This window comes from Equus asinus, chromosome X (assembly GCF_041296235.1).
Source record: "Equus asinus isolate D_3611 breed Donkey chromosome X, EquAss-T2T_v2, whole genome shotgun sequence".
Classification (NCBI taxonomy): Eukaryota; Metazoa; Chordata; class Mammalia; order Perissodactyla; family Equidae; genus Equus; species Equus asinus.
In genome coordinates this window covers 33,409,682-33,430,469 of record NC_091820.1, presented here as the reverse complement: position 1 = coordinate 33,430,469, position 20,788 = coordinate 33,409,682, and the positions used below count along the sequence as shown (strand labels likewise).

At 39.9% G+C, this 20,788-nt stretch overlaps 1 protein-coding gene across 4 annotated transcripts in view; it reads left to right on the top strand.

The window, feature by feature from the left end:
• Positions 1-330: 330 nt before the first annotated feature.
• KLF8 (KLF transcription factor 8) overlaps positions 331-20,788 on the top strand; it is a 262,549-nt gene continuing 242,091 nt past the window's right edge. For 3 of the 4 annotated variants that reach the window (XM_044763992.2, XM_070502560.1, XM_070502559.1), the window contains exon 1: positions 586-1,143. The gene's annotated coding sequence lies outside the window, so the exon portion shown is untranslated. Of the gene's footprint in view, positions 558-585; positions 1,144-20,788 lie in introns of those variants that run through there. The other variant, XM_070502558.1, reaches the window with a different exon arrangement.

Sequence of the window (20,788 nt, the reverse complement as noted above, 5' to 3'; positions counted from 1 at the left end):
ACTGGATGTGAAGTATGAGAGAAAAAAGGGAGTCAACGATTTTGGGCCTGAGCAACCAGATGTTGCCATTAACTGGAATGGAGAATGGCATTAAATATAATTTCTGATGGGTCATTCTGGAGTTCTACTAATACCTGGGGATGGGACCTCAGGGGCCTTCTCTGACTTTGAGCTGCCTAGTCACCAAGGGGGCCTTGGTGTGGGACTGCTGTTTTGGGTGAGTGAAAGGCATGAAGCACATTTGTGGGAATCCCCACCCTCTCTTCCACCCCATTCTAGTCAGAAACCTGCAGACGCACACAGATGAGAAATAGAGAAGACAGAGCATACCGGGTCAGGCAGAGTGAAGAGGCCTTAGGGACAGAAGATTGGTTGTAGCCACTTCAGAAACTGCACTGGAGTGGGCGGTGCCAAAGAGGGCGCCTCCTCAGGAACTTTCTTGGCTATCTGGCAGCCTAGGGACCCACTCTTTACAAGAAACAGAGTAAAGAAAGGAGATGGGGTGGGGTATGGCGTAGCCTGGCCGGCCCAGGAGGAGTTTGGGTGGAGCCGATTGTGTAAGCTTTAGAGCAGAGGGGGCGGGGGGACTGCCACTAGCAACTAACCTCAGCTTCCCTAACTCAGCAGAAAGGTCGAAGGCATTGTTGGAGAGGCCAGGAGGTCCAAGGTTCTGTCTGCCCGCCAAAGAGGGACAAAAACCCAAGTAGTGCGGTGCAGCTTTAAAGGGGCTGGTGATTGACAGAAAGTGTAGCAGTGCATGGGGTGGAGCCGTTGGGTGGGGTCTGGGACGGGCAGCTGGGAGAAGAAACCACAAGGAAGCAAAAAGAAAACCATTGCCCCAGATATCGCTAATGCCGGGTGGGGGAAGCTAGCCAGAAAGGGAGGAAAAGGAGGGTTTTAGAGCTCATCTCCACTCCCACCCCCGGTCAACTTTCGTAAACCCTTGTCTCCGTTTGAGGTAATTTAAAATCGAGTATACACTGGCCCTAGTCGGTGCCCATTGCCGCTAACTCTCCACTGAACTAGGTTTGTAGTACGAGGGAGTGAGGACCCCGGCTCCACCAGCTCAACCCCGGCCCCGCCCCGTCGGCCCTGGCCCTGGGCTGAGAGGAGAGGATGCCTCCGGAGGCGCAGAATCCGAAAGTAAGTCCCTTTCATTTCGCTTACAAACCCTCCTCTTCCTTTTGCCACCCTCACTAGGGTCTCAGCTGGGTAGCAAGGAAGCACCTTTCCGAAGGAGACTTTCAAGGAGGATCCAGAGGGTGGAGTAGGGTGGGGTGGGATAAGTAGGAGAGGGGAGGGGAAGAGAGGGGAGGGGAGGGGAGGAGAGGTGGTGCTTTAGAGCCTAGGGAAGCTGCCACCCACAGGGTAGGCGGGATAGGCGTGCTCAGAGTTTGGTCGTTGTATCATTAGAGCCTTGATTTCTCCTTCGGTCGTTAGAACCGCGACTTACCCCCTCCGGGCGTTCTTTCTTTTTGTCTCACTCCAGCATTCCTATCAGGTGGCTTAAAGCCTCTAGCTGAGAGCTGGGAGGGCTCCATCTTGCTTGGCTTCTTAAAGGGGCAGCGCACTAGATCAACTGAGGGAAATCTGTACTGGAAATTCAATCTCGAGAAGGATGGCAGTGACTCACCTTACTAAGACACTACTGTGTTGGAGGAATTTGTGTGGAGAGGACAGTTTTTTCTTCCTCATACCAGCCTCTAAACCTGATTCTTATATCCAGTTGATTCTCAGGAGGTGCACCCTAGGCAATGTTGCCAAGTTTCACATTAGTTAACTGCAGAGTCAATTGGCTCTGCAGTTTTAGCTGAAGGGGAAAATTTGTTTCCTGAGAGATGCAGTGGCAGTGCAGATGACTTGAAAACATTCATTCTACAAATATTTATTGAATGCCAGATTCATTGCCTGTAGCTGTTCCTACTGCTGAGTGGTGTCTGTAATGTGAAGACCATGTAAAGTGCTGTCACTGACTTCTTTCTTAAGAGATTGGTGGGCAAGGTTTCTTCCTAGGATATGGAGATGAATGTTGAATTTGATTCCAACATTTACCGAGCTTCTGTCACATCAAAGTTACAATGGTTAACGTTTGTTGTATTTTCTTTAGTACCAGGCATCCATATCCCTAATCCCAAGTGACTGGGAGATCCAGCTGAAGAGATAGGAACTCAAGTCAAAATTGCATGCAAAGTGAGAGAGGCAGGATGCTTCAAAAGGGAAGTTAAGGCCACCTTGGCTAATGTGTCATTCCCATGTCCATGTCCAATTGGGAAGATTGTGTTGGGGAGAAGGGCTTCACCAGCTCTCTCCTCGGGTAAAAAAAAAAATCCAAAAACCCCAAAAACTAGTGTGGTGGAGACTTGTTAGAAGGGCTCATATGGACCAGTGACATCTCTTCCATGTCTGTCTGTCTCATGTTTCTGCCTAGGGAGGGAGCCTAATGATATCTCACGAGTCAAAGCAATGGAAATGTGTTATTTGAGGTTTTAGGGCTAGTATTTCACTTTGAAAGTTTCCTTTTGGTCAGTGGAATGCCACAGCTCCCAGCCCTCTGCAATTTACCAGTTCAGCTGTCTCTGTTTTTAAATGCAAGGCACAGAGTCCCTCCCCTCTTTAATGTGCTGGGTTTTATTGCATCCCCAGTGCCAGTTCCCATCAAGAGCATAAGTCGGTTGTAGGTTCCTGTCAATGTTTAGCTAAAACACTTTTCCTTCAACCCCTTTCTCCTCAATTGGTTTTCCACACCTCAAAATAACCTTCTTCTGAATGGCCATATCATTGAGTCCACTGGATTCAGATAAAGAAGAAAGCCTCACTTAGGATTCTTTCTCCCTAAAGTCCCTGGCCTATGGCCTCCTAAAATCAAAGGAAACATGAATTCAACTGGAAGTCTCCTGGTTACTTTTATCAGTAGGAGTGCAGTCTTGTCCCAGAGCCAACACTTTGTACGTGTCGCATCTACTGAACTCTGCTATCCTCCCTCTTGCATGGAAGGTGGGGAAGGAACTATGTGCTGGTTACATAGCCAGCCTCCTGTATTTGGCATGCATGGAATATGTGAGGGACTGCTGTGCTTCCATTTTAACATTTGGTTGCCCCTTTGTGTTCATGTTAGTTTTGTTTTCTTTGGGAAAGTTTCTTGTTGCGGGATATGGGTACTAGGCAGTTCTTAGCTGTCATAAGATACCATTGCCGAAATATGGTTATTCTTTTTCTAGGACAATGAAAGGTTTGTGAACTCACTAACAAGTACTACAGGCAAACAATAGAAATCCTTCTCCAAGGGCTTCAAGTGGCTTTCCTAGAGTAATTTAAATTGTTTGGTGTCATGCATTCTACTTCCTGGGATTGTAGAGAATTTTGTCTATGCAGAGGTAAAACAGTTTCATAAGGAATAACTGCAGAAAGAACACTGTGCTCTCTTTCTCTGTATTTTACTAGCAGTAGTTTTGACCCCCAATTTCCCTTCTGGAATGCCTGGATCTGGTGGGGTAGACTTCTCTTGCCTAGACTAATTAGCTTGCCCTTACATGTACTTTGGTCTGAGCTCCTTCCTAGTTGTTGCTCAGCCTTCAAGGGTGGAGAGCTGTGATGGACGAAGATATCAACACAAAAGTACATTGTGTTATGATATTCATTAATTCATTTATTCAACAAATACTTGAGAATCTACTCTGTGCCAGCACGGAATAAGACTTATATAGCAATAAACAAAGCAAAGTCCCTGCCCTCTTGGAGATTATATTCTAATGAGGGTGTGTTGTGGAAGAGAAAGACAATACATAATAAGATATTTTTTGGGTGTTGATAAGGTGGAAGAAAGGATATAAGGTACTTGCAATTGGAGAGAGCTATTTAATATAGAGCAGTCAAGGAAAGCTTGTCTGATATCATGGTATTTAAGAATATATGTGAATGAACTGAGAGAGAGCCAGCCATGAGAATACCTGAGGGAAGGGTGTTCTAGACAGAGGAATTAGAATGTGCAAAATCTTGGTGTATTCAAGGAACAGCAAGAAGGCCAGTGTCATTGGAGTGGAGAGGAGGAGAGTGGTAGGACAAGAGATCAGAGAGACAGAGAGGGCCAGATCACACAGGACCTTGTAAAGACTTTGGCTTTTATTTTGAGTGAGATAGGAAGCCATTTTTAAAGAAAGTAATCAACAATTATTTTACTTAAAATTTTACTCTAGTAAGGAGGATGAATCTTAACGCATTGTTCATCTTAACCCAACCAAGATGGTTTATATTTTTATGCTTTGGATACAATGGTCCTTTAAGAAAAACTTGGTAAGATTATTGCTGAATTCATGCCAACTAATACAATTTAGTTTCATACCATTGTTTTATAACATAATTATCTGAAAAGAGTTTCAAACACATTTGAAACTACTTAAATACAAAAAGTCTTTTCAATGTACTTTAATCAAAAAATCACAAATTTATTAGCACTAGAAGAATGCTTAAACTTTTTAAGAAAACATCATAATATTTTATAGCGCTATTTTACTCTATCGTGAAATTGTGAAAATTATTCACTTGGAAACATTTTTTAACTTTCAGTCTTGCTGACACTCATGATTTCTTCTAAGCTATTCACTATCCTTCTCCCCAAGTCCTTACCAGTGGGAAGTGTGCTTCATGTATCATTCCATTTAATCCTCACAAAAACCTTGTGAGGTAGACACTGTTATCATCTCCATTTTAGAGATGAGGAAACTGAGGCACAGAAAACTAAAGTACCTTACCAAGGTCACACAGCTAGTAACCAGAAGAAGATCGATTCTCTCTTATACCTTCTGAGAAGTTGTTGCATCAGTTTCCTTCTTTCCTATCTTCTTCACTTTCTTTTTCTTGTTTGGTTATCCTACCCATCCCACCACCCCTCTCCCAGCTAACATTTATTGAAGACCTACTCTGTGCCAAGCCCTCTATTGAACACTTTACATGTGTTAATTGATATAATGCTCACAACAATCCAATGAATTAAGTGCTATTATTGTACCCATTTTTCAGTTAGGGAAATTGGGGCACAGAAAAATCAAGCAACTTCTCCAAGTTTACACAACTAGTAAGTGGCAGAGCTGAGATTTGAATCCAGTCTGTGAAGCCTATACCTTGACTATTATGCTATACTTCCTAATCTTCAGCTTGCAAACACATTCTTTCTCTGGTCTAAATTGATCTTTTTTTTTTTTTAACAACACTCACTCAAATTATCACTCCATTTTTTCCTGCAGTTTCCATTTAAATCATTACTGAAACTGTTCTTGCCAAAGTTGCCTAAAGATCCCCTAAATATCATGTCCAGAGTGCTCTCTTTACCTTTTCAACATACTTGACTCACTACCACATTTAAGGCTGTTGTATGTTCCTTCCTTCTTTGAAACCTCCCCTTCCTTGTCTTCTATGACACTACTCTACCTTGGATTTCCACCTACCTCTCTGACTGCCCTTTTCATTCTCTTGTCTTGCCACTCTATAATCCTTATTTGGGTTATCTCATAAACTTAAGAGTTTCAGCGCTTTATATGCTTCAGCCATTTATATGCTGAGGACAGCCTGTATAACAAATCTGCATCTCCAAGCTGAATGTTTTTCATGAGCTTGGACCCACCCATTCATCTGTTAACTGGACATTTTGACTTGACAGCTCATACTTGATATGTCTAAAACTGAATTCATCATCAAACCTTCCACTACCATTTCTATCCTTGACTAACAGTCACATAGTCAACCAAACAATAAGGCCTAAGGTCATCTATGACTCTTCCTTCTCCTTACCTTCCAGATTCTGCTTCTGGAATCTTTGTACCTCTCCATCCCTACTTGTAGTGTATTTGCTTAAATTTTTCATCATGTCTGACATGGCCTATTAAAATAGCTCCTTTACTATTGCTTTATTTGCCTCCAATCTCTATGGCCTTTGTTATGGGTTGAATTATGTTCCTTAAAATGTGTTGGAGTCCTAATTCCTGGTACCACAGAATGTAACTGTATTTGGAGACAAGGTATTCACAGAGGTAATCGGGTTACAATGAGGTCATTAGGACAGACCCTAATCCAATATGACTAGTATCCTTAAGAAAAGGAGAAATTTGAACACAAAGATAGACTCACATAGAAGAAAGATGATATGAAGGGTGTAGGGAGGGTCAGCCATCTGCAAGCCAAGGAGAGAAGCCTACAATAGATTCTTTCCTCACAGCCCTCAGAAGGACCCAACCCTGCTGATACCTTGATTTCAGACTTCTAGCCTCCAGATCTGTGAGGCAATAAATTTCTATTTAAGCCACCCAGTTTTTAGTACTTTGTTGTCACCATCCTAGCAAACTAATACAGACTCCAATCTAGTCTACATCTTAGGATATTTCTAAAATATATGTTTTTATCTTGCCAGTCCAATGTTCAGAATCCTTCAAGGACTCCCCCTCACTTACAAGATTAAATCTCTGCCTTTTAGTAAGACACTTCACAGTCTGTCCTAGACCTACCTTTCGCGTGTATTCCCTGTGACTTTTCCTCATCACAAGAGCCACATTAAACTAACTGCTGCTACTTGAAAGTGCCATGGTCTTTCACAAACACTATGCCTTTGTTCATACTATTAAGACTTCCAGAAATGTCCTTCCCCTCTTACAACATGTATTATCCCACCTCCACCTTTCCTTCTACTCCATCCTTCTCTTTTTGGTAAGCTCCTATGCATGTCACAATACCCAATTCAAGTGTCATTTTCTCTGTGAAGCCTAGCTTCACCTTGAAGTGTAGGTAGGATTTGGATAGCCAGAGTGGAGGGGAAAATGTATTCTAAGCAGGAAGAACCATATAACCATATAAGGTAATGATCATCAACATAATGTAAGTTAGAAGTGGGTAGAGTAGGGTTAGGGAAGGGGTAAGTTTAGAAAACTCTTTGCACTTTTGCTGGCCAGTGATGGCATGGTAGTAGAACAGAAAATATTAAGAGGGGTTCAGAGTGCTTTTCTGTTGAAGCAGAATGTGATCTGCAGCTTTGGCTTCTTTAAACCTAGGTATATATGTTAACTATTTCCACTTATATAAGGCAGATGGTTTTGAAATGGGAAGCAACATTCATTCATTCATCTCATTTGCTCATTCAACATAAATGCCCTCTATGTGGCCAGCTCTGTGCTACAGGCTGGGTATACAACATATAAAACTTCAGCCTTGCTGTGGAGCTCAGCTGGGAGACAGACAAAGCTCTTGCTAACATCTAGTATTTGTTGATTGCTTACTATATGCCGGGGACCATGCTAAGCCTTTTGCATGTTTCACATTTAAATTCACAATAGAGTTATACCCATTTTATAGATAAGGGCATTGAGGGTTTAAAGAGGTTGAATAAACTCAAGGAGGGAAGAATTGGGAAATTGACAAGTAAGCAAACTATTTACGTGAGCAGGAAAGATGTGGGTGACATTGGGGGTGAAGGGGTCGGAGAAGACTTGCTGGAGGAGGTGATGTTTGAGTCTTGAAGGATAAATAGGAGTTTTCAAGGTAGACAAGTAGACAAAGGAAGGGCATTGTAGATGGAAGGAACATCATGTGTAAGTTAGTGGAGGTTCCCAAGAGATGTTGTGTTTAGGAAATAGTGAGTGTTTTATTATGATTAGAGCATAAAGAGATTCTGGGCCAGTGGCAGGAAAAAAGAGTGGAGCAGTAGACAGAATCCAGGACACAAATAAATAAATAATCCATAAATAAAAGAGTCTTTGTTTTTTATAGGCACGGTATTAAGAGCACTTTCCCCCAAAGCCATTCTTTACTATTCAAAACATTAAGGGTTGCATAAAGAGCTCCTCCCAGTGCTAAAGAGAGAAAGTAGAGCCATCTTTGGCACTGAGGGTCAGTCAACAGAGACCAGAAAAATTACTGGGGCCAGAAGGTAGACACAAATCTGAGCACTCCTTGGGTCCCAAGAGTCATTGCAGATCAGGAAAGAGGGGAGAGAGCTGTACTTTCTGAGGTCAGACTAGTAGAAATGTCTACTAGTCAGGTAGTCAAGCAACAATTAATAATTAATAGTAATAGTAAAAACAGCAACACCAATAATAAAAGTGACAGGTACTAATCCTCCTCTTTTTGCTGAGGAAGACTGGCTCTGAGCTAACATCTGTGACCATCTTCCTCTACTTTATACGTAGGACACTTGCCACAGCATGGCTTGCCAAGCAGTGCATAGGTCTGCACCCCAGATCTGAACCGGGGAACCCCAGGCCACTGGGGCGGAATGTGCAAACTTAACTGTTGCACCACTGGGCTGGCCCCTCCACAACCACATTTTTAATCATTTAGTGTGTTCAGCTAGCTAGTCAGCAAGACCAAAAAGGAAATAGATCAAGCTGGGTCACTAACTCGGCCCTGTGGGCAGTGTAATACAGTGCACAGATGGGTACATATGGAAAATATAGTAATAGATGAAAGACCTAAGAAGAAAGGAAGCAGCAGGTAAGACAGAACGCTTACTGACTGAGGTCATGTCACTGAGCAAGGACATACTGACCAGCGCACTTAGAAGCCAGTGTTACAACACCCACCTGCTTTTGAGAAAATAAAAGGCTTTATCATGAGGTTGACTGGCAAGGAGATGGGAGGCAAGACTCTCAAATCTGTCTCCTCAATCCAGGGTTCACAGCAAAATTTAAGGAGTTAGGGGCAAAAACTGATTGACTAGTCTCGAATCAGTCCATATATGGTAATCAAGCTGCTGGAAGCCAGATTTTCCTTATTTAAGGACTCCTTGCTTTGTAAAGGGATCAGGTAGCAACATTTCTGAAGATTCTTCATTCTGGGGTTGTACTGGGGCCATGAGTTCCTGCCATGCACAATGTGTAAGTAGATAAAGTTGCCTGTTATAAATGCACAATGCTGTCTCTGTTATTGAGCACTGTTTGATTAATCAACAACCTGTTTTAAGGAAGAAAAACTACTTTAAGCTGGTCAGTGTTTTATGTGCTGTTTCAGTCACAATTCAAGGGCCTACAAACTACATTCAGGCCACTGTATCTTGTATCTTGTACACTGTATCTTGAACCATGGTTTTCCAAAATTTGATTTCATTACCAGTGTATAAAAGGTGGAAAATTTCATGTAAAATGTACATTTGCAGCTTTCCTGAAAAACTTGAAACATGGCATCTGGGCCTCTACTGTTGCATGATGACAGTCACTGGGATCTGAGCAGCAGCTGCCTCTTAAGACATTTTATTTATTAATTTCTATCCTTAGGTTGCAAAGAGTGGAGACCAGCTGGAGCTAGTTTAAGCAGAAGAGGAATGTGACTGGATTTGGGGAATGAACTGGCTTTAAACTGGGAAGTTGTTGGGAACCCAAGCTAGTTTTCTTTCTGTGTCTCATAGCTGCTTATTTCTTCTCTTTTAGTAGATTACACTGTGGGCAAGAGATAGCTCCTTAATCTCCTGAGGTCCTATGTTACAGTTCACTCTCATGGAAAGGTACTGGTGGCTCTCTTAGTTCCAATTTCCAAGTCAAAGGGAACTGGGCACTGATGGACGTGGCTTTAATCGGTTACCTGCCTCTAGATAAACCAGCTCTGGCCGGGAAGCTAGGGTCATCTAATATAAGCTAGGGGCACACCTTTGTAAATCAGAGAGGAATTATAAGGCAATCATTATGTGTGGAGCAGACACTTCCAAATGTGTCCCCTGTACCAAGCATTATTTTGGTCCTACTCACTTTCTGGTAGCTTCTTGTGTTCTCTTGGAGGTCTCAACCTTCTGCAGGCCTGGCCTGTCTGATCTACTTGCCAGGTTAAGTCCTGTTATTTTGGGAGTGTGCAGGGTTTAATGTATCCCCAGTGACCTGGTCCTTTCCTGTGATAAGTCTGTTCCTATTACTGCACAAAGCAATTTGAGGCCAAAATTCCAGAACATCCTTCCTTAGTTTTCTTTTAGCACTTTGAATCCCACAGGGCTTCCTTCCTATAGTAGCTCAGAATTACCTTATCAATCACTATAATGACCTAAAGGCTAGTGAATGGGACCTGATGAGTGCATTCTTAAAAAGAGTTAACAGCTCTAGATGAAAAAGGGGGAAGTCTGAAGGAGAGCAGCAGCAGATGGTGATGTTCCCAGGACTGGAGAATTAGCAAGGGTTTCATTCATAAATGTAATGCCTGGGCTTTAGAATTTAGACAGGATGACAGGGATTTACTGTGTTTCCTCTTCTTGGATCCCCTTGACTCAAAGGATCTTTACAAGTTTTGTGGTTCCCAACTGAGGCTTTGGACACTTACTATTTCAATGATTTTTTCTAGAGCCTTCTAAGTTGCCTTCCTAATATTGCTTACCGAAGTAGCAGTTGATATTGAAGGATTCCATCCTCAGCCCATAGCTTTGGGGTGCAAGGATTGGTAGCCCTAGAGGTGTTGAGAGGGAAGCTTCTCCCACTCCCAAAGTGCCAAAGTCATCTGCCCTGGCTGAAACTGTCCTCTCTCAAGATCCTGGGGTGAATTCCTTCCAAAGGAATCTGATCTCTCTCCAAGCCCTGCTGCCTCTTCTGATATTTGCGTTGCCTGTTATAAATAGAATAGAATTATCCTGACTTCCTCAGGCTAAGAGTTGCTTATTGCCAGGGTAAGAGTCTATACTCTTCAAAGTGAAGTGGGGAAAATCCAGAGCCAAAGCCAGGCAACTTCCTAGAAAGAGGAATTTTAGTTAAAGCATTTGAAATCTGGGCAAACATTGGTTTGCTTTCACCTTCCTCTTTGATGACGTTAAAGTTGCAATAAAGTGAATATAGGTCTATTACTTTGATCCTCTCATGAAGGAGAAGGTTAAGATAGTATTTATTGCAAATGACAGTAACAGTCAATATTTATTGACCAATTACTATTTGTAAGAAACTGTTCTAAATTCTTGACACCACCTATCTGGTAAAATTATTACAATGATTGTATAACACATAAAAAGTACCTAGCCCACAATGTTCAGTCAGTAAATGGTAGTATTTGTATGTTTGCTAACTCCTCTTTTATTCCTTCTCTCTTAAAAAAATATTTGGACTTGGCCCACTGTAAGCACATGCTTTTTAATCTCAGAGGGGACATCCTGTCTCCTCCACCATCCTTTCATCCAACCCCCCAGTAACAGTTCCAAGTCTTCTCCATCTCTCTCACGCCTTCATTCATACCTACCCCCAAGTTTGGCCTCCTAATTTATTGATGAAATTATACAAATTCCCTCATTTAGCCCCCACTTCACCCAAGTCAGTGCTGCTCAAATTTTAGTGTATATAAATCAACTGTGGATCTGGTTGCAATGCAGAGTTTGAGTCGGAAGGTCTAGGATGGGACCTGAGGAGATTCTACATTTCTAACAAGATACTTGCAGATCTTGCAGATACTTATGAGTTACTTGAAGATACTGCTGGGTGGATAAACTTTTATGTAATAAGGATCTAAAGAAGATCAAAATTCATTAATCTCATTTTTTTTTACAGATGAAGAGATTGAGATTTAAAAATTTTAAGTGATATTCTCGGGGTTATACAGCTAGCAAGTGGTAGAATCTAAACTTGAACCCAGCTCCTTATTCTCATGCTGTACTTACATCCTACACTTCTGGATTTGTTTCTTGAAGCAATTCCTTGATGTTGAATTGCTTTTTCTACCTGACGTCAGCCTATGGGGATTTCCTTGGAGCTTTTGTCTGATCTGAATACAGCTTTGCTTTGCTGAATTATTACTGTATTTATTTTAAAGTTCCCTTGCAGATAATTTTAGGTTATTTTGTCTGGAAATGTCTCATACCTGGTGCATGAAAGCTTCAAAGAGCTCTGAAGCAATAGATTCTAACATTCTGGATGTTTTTGTTAGTCCAAAGGAAGGAGCGAGGCTGATTCAGATATTTGGGGATAATGTTCAGAGTTGTTGGGGAGTGAGAGGTAAAGAAGGTCAAAATATGCTCCTACTTCTAAGCATGAAGCATACCAGCTATGTCTAAAGAAGGTTTAGGTCCTCCATCTCCAATGGGGGTAGGGGGCAATGTCAACTCACTGGCTAGATAAAGTGGGGAATTCAAGGCTTTCCAGAGAAAAATCATTCAAATGATGTCTTGCTAGACCCTACAACTCATATAATTTGATATAACTTGATATAATTTGATAGCCAGAGAATCTATGATAGTTGAGAACTTGCACGAGATGACTCTTAAGCATCATTGGAATCTACCCGGTTGAGGTCTTCTTTCGCAGTTGTGCTGTGGATATAATAGTAGCCATCAACAGTTAAGAGTTAGTAGTGCCTAATGGTACCTCCAACTTTCTTCAAAGCTTCCTCTGGCTATATTGTCTTTAAATGCATATTTGGGATAGTGTGTTAAATTTATCCTGTTTTGATTCAAAATAATGTCAATAAATGTCATCCTCATAAACTGAGTAGACTTGAACAGAGAGTAACCTTGGGAATCTCAAATTTGTATTTCAGATCCTATGACCCAGGGCACCCTTCTGCCAGCCAGAAACAGTACATCCTTATTGTGTAAAAAGTACTCAAGCAAAACAGCCTCTTCTTGCATATTCAAGGGGCAGAAGGGAGCTGGCTTCTGAGTGCCTGGCACTGTTTTAGCCCAGTATAAATATTATTTTGTTGAATCTTCTAAATACGGCCCTATGAAATATTATTGCCCTCCCCTTTTTTCACAAATGAGGAAATCTAGAATCAAAGAAGTTAACTAAATAAATTACAGTCACACAGCTAGCATTTGGCATCTGAGATTTCAACTCAGATCTGACACCAGAACCCTTGCCCTTAAGTGCCATATCATTTTGCTTTCAAGTACCTAAATTAGGAAGATGACAGACTCAAATTTCACAGCCCTCTTTTATAAGTATTCTTCTGTTATTTACTCATACACTTTCTCATTGTCTTACCTTCAGTCGGAATAAGATCAAAGAAATAACAGAAGCCCTGGAACCAGAAGTAAGTAGATAAAGAAGGTTGTTTTTACCTCTGGTCTCTCATAGCAGTAGACTCAACAGTTTTAGTCATGTCTGCCTCCAATGCATAGTACATAGAAGGAGCCCTGAAATTATTTGTTGAATGAATACATGAGTGGATCAATGAGTTTGGGGGAATTATCTACCTACTTTGAGACTTCCAGACAGATTACATATCCTTTCACATGTTCCTGGTCAACTATATGTTGATTACATATATGGTACCCAGACAGAGACACACATACTCATTCAGAAATTGCCGTCCTGATATACACAGACTCATGGAGATACATCCCCATATAAATGAGTACTTGATGTATTAATTTCTTGCTGCTGTAACAAAGTGCCATAAATTAGGTGGCTTTTAGATGTTTATTCTTTCACAGTTCTGGAAGTTAGAAGTATGAAATCAAGGTGTTGGCAAGGCCCTGCTCCCTCAAAAACCTCTAGAGGAAGATCTTTCCTGGTCTCTTTCAGCTTCTGGTCACACCAGACATTCCTTGGCTTGTGGCAGCATAATTCTAATTTTTGCTTCTGTCTTCACATGTCTGTCTTCCTGTGTATGTCTCTCTCTTTGCAAGGTGTTTTCCAATTCTTCATAAGGACACTGGTCATATTAGATTAGAGCTCACTCTAATTTTAACTTGATTACATATGCAAAGATCTTATTTCCAAATAAGGTCACATTCGCAGGTACCAGTGATTAGGACCTCAATATATATTTTTGAGGAACGCAGTGTAACCCATAACAGTACGTCCTCTATCCCTCCATTAATCATGTCCCTTCCAGGGGTAAAATACATTCATCTCATTCCAACATCCCCAAAACTCTTAACCTGTTCCAGCATCAATTCTAAGTCCAAAATCTTAACTAAATATAATCAACTCATAAAGTCCCAAATCTTATCTTCTAAACCATGTATATTAGGTATGGGTTATTTTGGAAATTATCTACTTCCAAAATACAATGTTGAGACAGGCATAGTATAGATATTATGATTCCAAAAAGAAGGTATTGGAACGAACTAAGGGGTCACAGGTCCCAAGCAAGTCCAAAACCCAGTAGGGAATATTTTATTAGACTTCATGGCCTGAGAATAATCCTATGTGGCTCAATGCTCTATCCTCTGGGCTTGGTGACCTCGCGCTCTCAGCCTACAAGGACAATGCTCCTGCCATCTCTGCCTGAGGAGGTCCCATTGGCCCATGCCTCTGTATCCATGGCTCTGCTCTTGAAATCATTCTTCTTTCATTTCATCCAGTTTCTGTCCCTTTTAGTCCAGGCTAGTAGTGTTTCTGCTGGTATGAAATTCTCATAAACGCTGTTGATCACCTCATTCCTGGGTACCTGGGGCTAGGACTTCAACATATCTTTTGGAGGGGACAAAATTCAACCCATAACACTTGGGTATCCATACAAAGATTCATGTATATCCATGAAACGTGAATCATCCATGTACAGTCTGAAGATTGGGGTTCAATAAATACTTATGATCTGATCTCCCTTGTCAGCTCTTCAAACCAAAGGACATTTGAACTTGGAAAAAATAGACAATAATAAAAATACGTCTGTGTGTCTTTTTCCAAAAATAAACAGAATTTAACATTTTTCTTTATTTACTTCAAAGCTCTCAAAAAAACTTTTCCTTTTGAAGACTGACACCTGAGCTAACAACTGTGACCAATCTTTGTTTTTTTTTTGCTTTTCTCCCCAAATCCCCCCAGTACATAGTTGTGTATTTTAGTTGTGGGTCCTTATAGTTGTGGCGCATGGGATGCCACCTCAACAGGGCCTGATGAGTGGTGCCATGTCCGTGCCCAGGATCCGAACTGGGGAATCCCCGGGCTGCCGAAGTGGAGCACACAAACCTAACCACTCAGCCACAGGGCCAGCCCCTCAAAAGTTTTTTAAATGTTACAGATACAACTAAAGCTCCACTCTTACCCATCCATTTTCCCTGTCTTCCTATCAAGAGATAATCACTATCCTAAATTTTGTGTTTATCATTACCATCCATATATGTGTTCATAGTTTTGTTACATATGAATGTGTCTACAAACAATATATGGTATTATTTAAGTGTTTTAAACTTTCACATAAAATGGTATCATGCTATACTTATCCTTTTGCAACTTGTTGTTACTAAAAAATGTGATCTGTGACTTATCCCTGTTGGTATATATGAATCTAGTTCTTTCATTTAATTGCTTGTGAGTATGCCACCCAATGAATATAGTTTATCTGTCCATCTACTGAGGACTTTGGGTCATTTCCCTCCAAATCTCCATATTTGTTAATTGGAATTTTTCTGTAAGAAATATTTGTCCCTTCATTCCCGTATATTTATTTATTCAATCATTTATGTATATCAGTGTGGACTCATGGAGATTTATTTTATTCTTTGGGTTATAATCCAATACTGTTGTTACTTTCGCACAAATTGTTCCAGCTTTAGCCGTTGGGAAGTCTTTCAGGTTGGCTTCTATGTCCTTTTGACGTACCCTCATCCTTTTTATAGCGGATTGTTTTTAAATTCTGTTTATGCTATTTTATTGTTTAAAGGTTTTAACTTTTGATATAGTCAAATAGATCAATCTTTTCCTTATGGTTTGTGCATTATTTTATATATTATTGAAGAAATCTTTCCTTGCTTTGATTTGTCTTATTATGAGGAAATCCTTTGTGTCTTCTAAAAGTTTTACAGTTTTGCTTTTTATACTTAGATTTTTAATGCACCTGTAGTTTATTTGTGCATAATGTATAAGTCTAATTTTATCTTTTCCCTTATGACTATATGGTTGTCTAGTCACCATTTAAAAAAATAGTCCCTTACTAGCCTTTATAGCCAACCAAAAGGGTCCAGTCTTCTCAGAACAAATAATATCTGCTCCTAAGTGATTTGTCCTCTCTACCTAGATAGATGAGTGGCTGGCAATGTTATGAAAGATTTCCTTGCTTAAATAAAGTTCTAGTTCTCTATGGCAAGAATAGAGAAAACAGCAAATAAGGAGGGTATCCCTGCTATGTTATTAAAAATGATCAGCTATTAAACACCCAGTTTAAGGGGAAATAATGTAACTATCCAGTGACTTTATAAAGTCTTCAGAAAATATATTGACCAGGAATTATTCCCCCTCCCTGAAATTTTGGATTACTAGTATTTCTATTAAAAATTTCAATTTTTTTCAGCAGTTGTTTTTATACAACACAATTTTCTGTTTGCACTAATGAGTATGTGTGTGTGTGTGTGTGTGTAGAGTTGTGCTTTCTCTGTCTTAGGGAGAGAAGAGGAGAGACTTGATAGTTGTGACTTGCCTCTGCCTAGCTTCCAACCTGGAATTCTCTTCTTCTTTCTACTTACAAAATGTTATCTGTTCTTAAAGGTCCAGCTCAAATCATTCCTATCCATGGGAATTCCAGTAACATTTACAGCATTGCCTCAATTTGAAGACATTTCTCTTTTTTTCAATAATTTTATTGAGGTCATGATGGTTTATAACATTGTGTAATTTCATGTGTACATTATTATTTACCAGTTTCTGAATAAACTTCATTGTATTGGCCCCCAGTAATCTAATTTTTGTCTGTCACCTGACATATGTGCTCCTTTACTCCTTTCACCCACACCTAACCACCTTCCCCTCTGGTAAACACTAATCTGTTCTCTTTATCTGTGTATTTATTTATCTTCCACATATGAGTGAAATCATGCAGTATTTGTCTTTCTCTGTCTGGCTTGTTTCACTTAACATCATACCCTCAAGGACCATCCATGTTGTAGCAAATGGGGTGATTTTGTCTTTTTTATGGATGAGTAGTATTCCATTTGTGTGTGTGTGTGTGTGTGTGTGCGCGCGCACACCACATCTTTTTTATCCATTCTTCTGTAGAAGGGCACTTGAGTTGCTTCCATGTGTTGGCTATTGTGAATAATGCTGTAGTGAACATAGGGGTGCATAAATCTCTTGGGATCATTGATTTCAAGTTGTTTGGATAAATAGTAGTGGGATAGCTGGATCATATGGTATTTCTATTTTTAATAGTTTGAGAAATCTCCATGCTGTTTTCCATAGTGGCTGCACCTGTTTGCATTTCCATCAGCAGTGCATGAAGGTTCTCTTTTCTCCACATCCTCTCCAACATTTGTTGTTTTTTTCTTGGTAATTTTAGCCATTCTGACCAGTGTAAGGTAATATCTCACTGTAGTTTTGATTTGTATTTCCCTAATAATTAGTGATGTTGAACATCATTTCATGTGCCTGTTGGCCATCTGTATATCTTCTTTGGAAAAATGTCTGTTCATATCCTCTGCCCATTTTTGTTCCAGTTGTTTGGGTTTTTGTTGTTGTTGAGTTGTATGAGTTCTTTATATATTTAGGAAATTAACCCCTTCTTGCATATATGATTTGCAAATATTTTCTCCCAGTTGGTGGGTTGTCTTTTAATTTTGTTCATGGTTTCCTTTGACTTGGAGAAGCTTTTTAGTCTGATGTAGTCCCATTTGTTAATTTTGTCTTCTGTTTCCGTTGCCTGAGTAGACGTGGTATTCAAAAAGGTGCTCCTAAGACCAATATCAAATAGTGTACTGCTTGTACTTTCTTCCAAGAGTTTTATGGTTTCCAGTCTTACATTCAAGTCTTTAATCCATTTTGAGTTAACTTTTGTGCATGGTGCAAGATAATTGTCTGCATTCATTCTTTTAATGTGGGTGTCCAGTTTTACCAGCACCATTTATGGAAGAGACTTTCCCTTCTCCATTGTATTTTCTAGGACCCTTTGATGCAGATTAATTGTCCATAGATGTGTGGTTTTATTGCTGGGCTTTAAATTCTGTTCCAGTGATCTGTGTGTCTGTTTTTCTGCCAATACCATGCTGTTTTGATTATATTTTGAAGTCAGGGAGTCTGATCCCTTCAGCTTTGTTCTTTTTTCTCAGGATTGCTTTGGCTATTCGAGGTCTTTTCTCATTCCATATAAATTTTAGGATTCTTTGTGCTAATTCACAAAGAATGTCATTGGGATTCTGATTGGGATTGCATTGAAACTGTAGATTGCTTTAGGTACTGTGGACATTTTAACTATGTTTATTGTTCGAACTTATGAGCATGGAATATCTTTCCACTTTTTTATATCTTCTTCAATTTGTTTCAATAATATCTTATAGGGGGCTGGCCCCGTGGCCAAGTGGTTAAGTTCGCGCGCTCCACTGCAGGTGGCCCAGTGTTTCGTTGGTTCGAATCCTGGGCGCGGACATGGCACTGCTCATCAAACCACGCTGAGGCAGCGTCCCACATACCACAACTGGAAGGACCCACAACGAAGAATATACAGCTATGTACTGGGGGGCTTTGGGGAGAAAAATGAAAAAATAAAATATTAAAAAAAATAATATCTTATAGTTTTCAGTATGTAGGTCATTCACCTCTTTGGTTAAGTTTATTCCTAGATATTTTATTCTTTTCGTTACGATTTCAAATGGGATTGTATTCTTGACTTCTTGTTCTGCTAGTTTGTTGTTAAAGTATAGAACCACAACTGATTTTTGTAAGCTGATTTAGTACCCTGAAACATTGCTGTAGTTGTTGATTATTTCTAATAGTTTTCTGATGGTTTCTTTAGGATTTTCAATATACAGAATTATGTCATCTGCAACAAGCAAGAGTTTCACTTCTTCCTTTCCAATTTGGATTCCTTTTATTTATTTTTGTTGCCTAATTGCTCTGGCCAAAACCTCCAGTACTATGTTGAATAGGATGCTGAGAGTGGGAACCCTCGTCTTGTTCCTGTTCTCAGAGGGGTGGCTTTCAGTTTTTCGTCATTGAGTATGATGTTTGCTGTGGGTTTGTCATATATGGCCTTTATTATGTTGAGGTAGTTTCCTTTTATACCCATTTTATTGAGAGTTTTTAACATAAGTCGATGTTGGATCTTGTCAAATGCTTTGTTTGCATCTATTGAGATGAGAATGTGGTTTTTATTCCTCATTTTGTTAATGTGGTGTATCACATTGATTGATTTGTGTATGTTTAACCATTCCTGCATTCCTGGAATAAATCCCACTAGATCATGGTGTATGATCCTTTTAATGTATTGCTCTATTGAGTTTGCCGATATTTTGTTGAGGAGTTTTGCATCGATGATCATCAGTGATATTGGCCTGTAGTTTTCCTTCTTTGTGTTGTCCTTGCCTGGTTTTGGTATCAGGGTAATGTTGGCCTCAGAAAATGAGTTAGTAAGTGTTCTGTATTCTTTGATTTTTTGGAATAGTTTGAGAAGGATAGGCATTAAATCTTCTTTAATGTGTGGTAGAATTCTCCAGAGAAGCCATCTGGTCCTGGACTTTTGTTTTTTGGGAGGTTTCTGATTACTGTCTCAATCACTTTACTTGTGATTGGTCTACTCAGATTCTCTATTTCTTCTTGATTCATTTTTGGGTGGTTGTATGAGTCTAAGAATTTATCCATTGGAGCCAGCCTGGTGGCTTAGTGATTACATTCGTGCTCTCTGCTTTGGCAGCCTGGGGTTCACAGGTTCGGATCCTGGGTGCAGGCCTAGCACTGCTTGTGAAGCCACACTGTATTGTCATCCCATAAAATAGAGGAAGATTGGCACAGAGATTAGCTCAGCAACAATATTCCTCAAGCAAAAAGAAGACTGGCAACAGATGTTAGCTCTGGGCTAATCTTTCTTCACACACACACAAAATTATATATTTCTTCTAGGTATCCAATTTGTGGGCATATAGCTTTTCATAGTACTCTCGTCTAATCGTTTGTGTTTCTGTGGTATCCATTGTTATTTCTCCTCTTTCATTTCTAATTTTATTTATGTGAGCCATCTCTTTTTTGTCCTGGTGGGTCCGGTTAAGTGTTTGTTAATTTTGCTTATCCTCTCAAAGAACCACATCTTAGTTTCTTTAATCCTTTCTACAGTTGTTTAGTCTCTATTGCATTTTTGTGCTATGATTTTTATTCTTTCCCTCCTTCTGCTGACTTTCGGCTTTGGTTGTTCTTCTTTTCCTAGTTGTGTTAGATGTAGTTTAAGATTACTTATTTGAGATTTTTCTTGTTTTTTGTGGTGGGCCTATATTGCTATGAATTTCCCTCTTACAACTGTTTTTGCTGTATTCTGTAAGAGTTGGTATGTTGTGTTTTCATTTTCATTTGTCTCCAGGTGTTTTTTAATTTCTCCTACTGTTAAGTAGCATGTTGTTTAGTCTCCACGTATTTTTTAATTTCCCAGCTATTGTCTTGTAGTTAATTTCTAGTTTCATAGCATGTTTTACAGAAAAGATGTTTGAGATTATTTCAATCTTCTTAAATTTATTGAGGCTTGCCTTATTTCCCAGCATATGGTCTATCTTTGAGAATGATTCCTGTGCATTTGAGAAGAATGTGTATTCTGCTGTTTTGGGATGGAATGCTCTCTATATATCTATTAAGTCCTTCTGATCAAGTGTTTCATTTAAATCCACTATTTCCTTGTTGACTTTTTGTCTGGATGATCTATCCATTGATATATGTGGGGTGTTGAGGTCCCCTACTATTTTTGTGTTGCTGTTCATTTTTCCCTTAGGTTTTTTAATACTTGCTTTGTGTACTTTGGTACTCCTGTGTTAGGTACACATATACTTATAAGTGTTATGTCCTCTTGGTAGAACGTCCCTTTTATCATTATATAGTTCTCCTCTTTCTTCTCACTGCCTTTTTGATCTTGAATTCAGCTTTGCATGATATGAGTATGGCAACACCTGCTTTCTTTTGTTTGCCATTGTCTTGGAGTATCCTCTTCGATATCTTCACTCTGA